Source organism: Felis catus, chromosome B2 (assembly GCF_018350175.1).
Source record: "Felis catus isolate Fca126 chromosome B2, F.catus_Fca126_mat1.0, whole genome shotgun sequence".
Lineage (NCBI taxonomy): Eukaryota > Metazoa > Chordata > Mammalia > Carnivora > Felidae > Felis > Felis catus.
Window position 1 is genome coordinate 39,212,576 of NC_058372.1, and position 8,282 is coordinate 39,220,857.

An 8,282-nucleotide genomic window follows, 5' to 3' on the forward strand; every position below is an offset into this window, starting at 1 on the left:
GGGAGCTGAGAAGGGTAGCCTCCCTGTGCTGAGTATCTCACATGCAGGCTCCCCTACTTTTTTTTTCTTTCTTATTAATTATCCCAGAAGCTGAATCAACAATGCTGAGTTATAAAGTCAGAAGGCACCAACACCAGGGCACTGATCATAACAGAACATAGTGCACATACTCTGCTGGGAACGAGCTCCTCTAATCTTCGAGACAACCCAGGGAGCAGGTAGTATTTTTATCAGCCCCATTCTACAGATGGGGAAACTGGCTCAGAGAGATAAAGATATCATTCCTGCCTGGGGTCATGTAACTACCCAGTGAAGAAGCCAGGATTTGCAAACCAGGTCTGTCCCATGACAGGGCTCACACTCTTCCTCACTGCATGGTAGGTTTTAAACATTCTCATGCCTACTATGAAGCAAAAGATATTTAGATGAGGTGGTTGTGGGATAGGAATCTATACATGTGATAAAATATCATTGAATTATAGTTTGTTCAAAATGAAAAACTGAAAATGCATGCATGCATTCATACATACATACATACATATGTATAGATATATCCTCTTGAGGGGCACCTAGGTTAAGTGACCGACTCTAGATTTCAGCTCGGGTCATGATCTCCCAGTTCGTTAGTTTGAGCCCCACATGGGGCTCTGTGCTGACAGTGCGGAGCCTGCTTGGGATTCTCTCTCTCTGCCCCTCCCCCACTCATGCCCACTCTTGCTCTCTCGCTCCCTCTCAAAACAAATAAATAAACTTTAAAAAAAGAAATACCCTGTTGAAAATATGGGGCCAGGGTGGGTGTGAGGAGACTCTAGATAGTTCCAAGCCAGTAAAGAACAGCACAAGAACATTAATAGCACAGTAGTAGCCTTCCTCCCAAACCTAAGAAGGGTGAAATACCATAGCTGACCCTTTAACTTTGGGGTAATTTTATTTTAAGGAAACCCAAGTTTTTCAGCCTCACCTGTCTATAGAGGGACTTCCAACTGCAAGTGTCATCCATATTTCACCAGTGTTTGCCCTCACTGGCTATTACAGAACTTCTACCCAACCCCAAGTCCTACTGAGTGATTGCTGGGGACCTCTGGAGGCTTCCCGCACAAGCCTGCTTGTGCTGTCCACTGTGTCCTGCTCACTGCCTCCCATCTGCCTCACAGGGGCCCCTCCACCAGGTGTGAAGTCTCCAGGTTGTGGACCCAAGAAGCCACCTCCTGATATCGGCAAACCCAACCAACTCCTCCAGACTGCCCTGGCCTGAAGGCTCTCAGCATTTCATGAAGTAGGAGGGCAGATGCCTCTCCCGGCCACACTTGGTCACCAGAACAGGGCAGCCCATGCCCAGCAGAGCCCTTCTCTCCACTGAGAGAGTCAGAGAAGAATACAGGGTTCTGAGACACAAATACAGTCTTAGTAGGAACTACCATTTAGTGAGCATTTACTGTGTGCCAGGACCTGTGCCGAGCAGTTCCTGTGGGCAGACTCATTTAATTCTAACAGCTAGGTTGGCTGCTGTAACAAAGAGACCCGACAGTAACCCAGTGGCTTAAAGAAGTTCCAAGTCTCTTTCTTTCTCATATAACATCAGAGAGAGGCACTTTGGTCAGGAGGCAGCTCTGCTTCAGGCGGAGAGTCAGTGACCCGGGCTCCCTCCATTCCCTAAGACGTGGTCCTGATCCTTATGGGGCAGCCGCTGCTGTGTCTGTTTGCAGCCAGGAAAAAGGAGAATGGGAACATGGAGGTGGCATGCTTATTGCCCTCAGGCCCTGGGCCTGGCAGCCCCCTACGTTGCTCCACCCACATTCTGCTGGTGGGAACTTCATCACCCGGCCTCAGCTAACTCCAGGGATCCTGGGAAACAAATGGGTGCCCAACACAACTCTTTTAAAGTAAAAAGAAGGAAATATGTTCTGGTGGACAGCTGTCAGCCTGCTCTACTCTCTCTCACACTTACGCCCAAAGATGCTCAGATGGATAAATAAATGCTCACCCTTAGGTGATAGCTATCTGATCTGAAAAACTAATTTTAGCCATTAAGGTAGAGCTGAATCCCTTTCAGATAAAATGTGTGTTTCGCATGTTTGATTAACAAGGATCTAATGGAGAGGCAAGACTTAACCCAGAGATATAGCTCTAACAAGGGTGGGGATTGGGACAGACCTTTTCAAGTGGCAGCACAGTGCATGTTTTAGAGCAAAGAGACTTGGCTGTGAGTCTGCCCAGGGCCTTCACTTAGGAAGAAGATCACTGAACCTCCCAGCCTTCAGTTCTCTGCAGAAGAGGATCCAAGAAGATAATGAATTATCTTGGCCAACTGAGCTGAGAGGGGCTGTCATGCCTAGGATTATTTTAGTCTGAGGGGACCCGCACATCTTACCACCAAAGCTGCTTTTTGGGAAGGCCAGAGGTGTCCCTTCTCAAAGTCTGGGCTTGGGATGAACAGGTCTCCAAAGGTGAGCCTGAAAGAGCTTGGCAGTATCTCTCCCCTGTGTGTGCGTGTGTGGCTGCTTCAGCCAGCTGGGCGGCTAGTCATTTATTCACATGGATGGCTTGATTTTTGATTGAGTTAACAAGTACTTATTGGACACAATTTCCTGAAGGCCTGCAGTAAATTGGATGCTATATAGGTATATGGGAACCCTATAAATTTTTACAACCCCGCATTCTTCAAATATTGGGATAGTATAAGATAGCTGAGGAAGAAGGGGAGGGAAGAGCAAACACTAGAGATGGAAGGGCCATGGGGAGGCAGGTGGGAGAAGAGGGAAGGTTGGTCGGTTCTTCCGGTTTCCAAGCACCAATGAGTGTGTTTGCCAATGAGAGTGAACCGGCCCATTGTGCAAACTACTAAGATACGAAATCTGGCCTCGTCTGAGTGCTTCTTAAGTGCCAGGCACTATGATAAGTGTTTTCTCTACACTATTTCATTTAATCCTAACAACGCTGAAGACTGGCACTATTATTGTGGCACTATTGCTAGCCCATTTTACGGATGCAGAAACAGAGGCAGACAGATGTTAAGCAACCCACTCAAGGTCACACAGCTAGTAAATGGCAGGTTCAGATTTGCAACCCAAGCCTGTCTGATTCCCGATACTGTACCCTAACCACTGTGGCTGACTTCCACTTGTTAGCCATAGGCCTCAGTCTTCTCATTTGGCAAATAGGACCACTACATCCAGCTCCGTTTGCCTTACGGTGTTGTAAGGATCCACTGAAAAGGATTGCCAAAGAGTTCTGTAAATTTACAGAGCCTTATGAAAAAGGATTAACCAGCATTGCTCCAAGTTTTGCTAAGATTATTTTACTTTAGAGAACAAAACAGTCAGGAGTAGCAAGATTAAAATAAGCCTCCTGTACTCATAAACAATTTTGGAGGAAGGATGTTGTTGACTCGCCTGGCAGAGAACAATTCCAAGCCCTGAGAGCTCAGAGTTGTTTTTACCCCTGACCACCTCATCAGAACATCTAGGAATCAATGACACAGCCATCATGTTATGACAACTCTCAACAAGACGTGTAAAGAGCCCCTTGTGGAAAGGAAGTGAGACCCTGGCTAATAACCAGCCCTGACTGGTCAGCCACATGAACGGGTTCACTGTGGAAGTGGATCCTCCACCTCCGGTCAAACCTTCAGATGACGCAGCCTCAAGAGAGACCCTGAGCCAAAAGCTGCTCCTGAATCCCTGACTGATAGAAACTGTGAGAGATAATAAATAATTATTGTGTTAAGCCACTAAGTTTGGGGGTAATTTCTTACACAGCAATGGATAACTGATAAATAGTCTATGCTATTTCATGGCTTAAGTATAAAGTTAAGGGATAGTAATCCAAATTCTTGATTCCAAGAAAGAAAAACCAATTCTGGAAAATGTTAGCCAGGAGGAAATTTTCTGGGAGGGTCTATTGGTAACCTGGGTTCTGAAAAAGGAAGAGCCAGGTAGCCACAGTTCCATGGCTCTGAAAAGCCATTAACCACCCCACACATCCTGTCTTAGTTCAGGCTGCTGACAGAATACCAGAATATAACAGAATACCACAGATTAAGGGGATTAAACAACAAGTATTTGACTCTCACAGTTCCAGAGGCTTTCAAGCCCAAGATCAAGGTGCTGACAATTCTGTCTGCTGAGAGTTCTCTTCCTGGTTTCAGATGGCCATCTTCTTGTGGTATCCTCACATGGTGGATAGCAGAGAGAGGGGAAGCAAGATCTCTTGTGTCTTTTAAGGGCACTAAATCCATTCATGAGATCTCCACCATCATAACCTAGTTACCCCCCAAATCCCACCTCCTAATACCATCACATTGGGAGTTCAGATTTCAACATATGAATTTCAGGGGGACACAAACACTCAGTTCATAGCACATCCTCAGTCTACTCTCTTGGGCTTCAATGTCTGGAGTGATAGTGGCATGGATCATGTCCCAGAGAATGGAACCATGTTCTGCTTTGATGACATCAAATAAGTTGAAAAGAGTTCATTAAAGGAAAGAAACAAAGGCTGAAATGCGGGGCGGGGGGGGTCACCTGATCTGTTCTCAAAGGGGACTATCCTTTTTTTTTTTTTTTTGCTGTGATTGAATTTTTTTATTTTTTTAATATAATTTATTGTCAAGTTGGCGAACATACAGTGTATACAGTGTTCTCTTGGTTTTGGGGGTAGATTCCCGTGATTTATCACTTACATACAACACCCAGTACTCATCCCAACAAGTAGCCTACTCAATGCCCATCGCCCATTTTTCCCTCTCCCCCACCGCCCCCCATCAACCCTCAGTTTGTTCTCTGTATCTGCCTCCCTCCCTTTCTGTTTGTAACTACTTTTTTCCCCCTTCCCTTCTCCCATGGTCTTTGGGTAAGTTTCTCAAGTTCCACATATGAGTGAAAACATGCTGTCTCTCTGACTGACTTATTACACTTAGCGCAATACCCTCCAGTTTCATCCATGTTGCTGCAAATGGCAGGATTTCATTCTTTCTCATTGCCAAGCAGTATTCCATTGTATATATAAAATACATCTTCTTTATCCATTCATCAGTTGATGGACCTTTAGGCTCTTTCCACAATTGGACTATTGTTGAAAGCACTGCTATAAAGTCTGGGGTACATGTGCTCCTACGAATCGGCACCCCGTATCCTTTGGATAAATTCCTAGTAGTGCTATTGCTGGGTCACAGGGTAGTTCTATTTTCAATTTTTTGAGGAAACTCCACACTGTTTTCCAGAGTGCCTGCACCAGTTTGCCTTCTCAAGGGGAAATATACCTGACTCATATCTGAGAAGCTTAGCCCAGAAAGAAGGGGGTAATCATAGGCAGAACGGACAGTACAGACACAAAAAAAAAGATCTTCCAGAAATTGAAGCTTCTAAGAGCTCAGGTCGTGTGGCTGAAAGTGGTCCACTTCTTCCACCTACCCACAGATGGCTCCTTCAGCCAGAGCTCAAAAATCCCAACTTTGGGGAAGCCTCATGGGTAGGTACATGATGGGCACAAGCAAAATGTAGATGTTTTCCTGACAGATTTGCAAAATAACCAATGCTACCACTGGGTCGGTCCCCTTCTCCGTCACACACTCTCCTCATGTTTTGTGGGATTCCCAGGGACAGAATGGCTGGCCCTTCCCTGGATCAGGTGTTAGGCCCTTCTCTATCTCCATTCTTACTTTCTATCCCACTAAGGAACTTTTCTACAATACTATATTTACCCACTTAGCATTTCCTAAATATTTTTCTCAATTTTATGATTGCATCTTTCCTGGTTTGTTAGGAAAACAAATCTATTCCCACCTGGCCAATCGCTAATTTAAAGCAGAATCCTGTCCTCAGGCTAATGTCTTTATGACACTATGACACTAACTGGCTAGTATTGATGTTAGCTTTTTTTGGGCCAAGAGCCATACATTTCTACCAACAAGAACTTAGGCTAGAATAAGGCCAGTATAAGGAAGATTAACTACAAATAGGAAAATAAATGAGGGACCACCATGATTCAAAGCACATAATAACTAGTCAAATACGTATTAAGTAGATGAATAAACATACCTGTGTAAGGCTCTAAAAAGGATGAATAAGGATGACAGTTCTCATAAAAGAGTATTACAAAGCTTTTGTATTTCAAAGACCAATAAATTTTTTTGTTTTGTTTTTTAAATAGGGAAAGGAAAAATCAACAAAGGATTGCTACCTTTTTATTTTTCCAAGTAAGGGCATTTTCATAAAACTATCATCTCTATTACTACTCTCTCATGAGATAATAGACTCTTTGACATCAGCAAAGAAGGAAGGGTGTAATCACCGAATGAAGGACAGTCTTTCCAGAGACAGGATCATCGGCACGTTAGATAGGGGTCTTAACTGTACATTATAGAGTCTCCCTCTAGCTAGTTTAAGCACAAAACGATGTATTACAGAGTCTAGATAGTCCACAGAATCATTGGAAGAGCTAAATGACTTCCAGTATTGATGCCCCACACCACACCAGAGAACCAGGCCACTGAGGAATCTACCAAATCTACCAGCAGCTGCCACAACAGGTGGGTCCTGGAGCCCCTCGGTGTCTCAGTATAACCACCATCCCCATGTTCTATTCAACTCCCAACATTATCCAATGGCAAATCAAAGCCCTGCATGAGTTCAGCTAATTGGCAAAACCTAAATGTACCACATCCTTGGATCTCCATCTGCCAAGGTGTCTGGGAAACATATGTTCAATTTTCAGCCTCTGCAGTTACAGGACGGCATGTGGAGCTATAGAAGGTATGGAATAAATCAATTTGCCACTGTTGGTGAGCTTTGGTGGCATACTCATGAAACACGTCAAGGTCTGATGCTAGACCACAGAATCAAATTTGGGCATGAAAGCCATCCTGAGGGATGTGTGCAGTCATGCTTTATTGAGAAGGCCCTTAAGGTCAACAGACTCACACTGGCACTGTGACTCTTCTCATAAAGAGAGTTTGCTGCCTGGAACCATAGCATTAACCACACCATAGTGGATATCTGTTGTATTCATGGCTGCCCATCGCCTTTCGGGTAGCTTTCTTCCACATTTGGGAATATTTGCTTGTAATGAATCCCATCTCTCCAATAGGAAAGTCAGAATTCAAATTTCCAGACTCCTTTGCAGCTAGGATTCAGCAAATGATTTGAGCTCTGCCAGTCTTGATGTCCCCACTTGAGATCTGATGTGGAAAAGGGTAGCGCAAAGAAGCGAGGAGCACGTAGAGTTTCCACATTTACTGACATGAACAGCAGCAGAAGCTCAGCCTTCAGGGGTGGTGATAAGATCTGACTCCCGGCTCAGAAGCGGCGGTGGTGCTGGTAGAAGTGGCTGCTACCTAGTGCTCAGTCGTAGCACTCACAGCAATGCCAGTCTCCCCCTGTGGGATGGTCCTACAGCACGGTTTAGGGTATCATTCCTAGAAACCTTACCTCAGTCCTATTTCTCGGCCCTGCAATGACTTTATCCTTCAGAATAAAATCCCTCGTCTATAATCCCCTGCCAGAGTGGATGCTGCTGTAAGCAACTGTGGAGCGACCTGTTGTGCTGGGTGAGCCACGAACACCCAACTCTGAATCCGTGGCCTCTCTACCTTTCCTGCAGCAGACGGTGTCTACCTAGGCCTCGTCCCCCATCTTCTTCTTGAGTCACGTGCAGAGAGGGTCGGGGGAAAAGTGTCCTTTCTCTCTGACTCCCCCCATCCCAGGGGCTCCTACCGCCCAAGCATGCTCTTTTTCATCGAATTTTGATAAACAACACTTTGTGCGGGCAGGTATTCAGTAAATGTTTGAGGAATGATTTAATGACCGGTTAAGCACACTATAAAGTTACGCCCAGGTGGTTCCACAATCCGGACCTGTGCTATTCATGACAGTATCCACTAGCTGCACATAGCTACTGAGCACTTGAAATGTGGCTAGTACAACTTAGGAACTGAAGTTTTATTTTATTTTATTTCAGTTGACTTAAATTTTAAAATTTATATCCAATTCCATTTTTGGAAAACTTTTAGCTTGTTGAACGTGTTATGTAAAAGTACTCTTTCAGCACTAGATTTTATGAAGACTAAATATAGATCAAATGTTTCCAGCAAAAATTTAGCACGTGTTCAATACACATCGAGATGCACTGTGATTGTAAACTACCTACCAGATTCCAAATACTTTATGAAAAAAAGGATGCAAAATATGCCATTAATATTTTCATATTGATTACATGTGGAAATTATAATATTCTGGACATGTTAGTTTAAACAAAATATATTATTAACACTGATTTCACCTGTT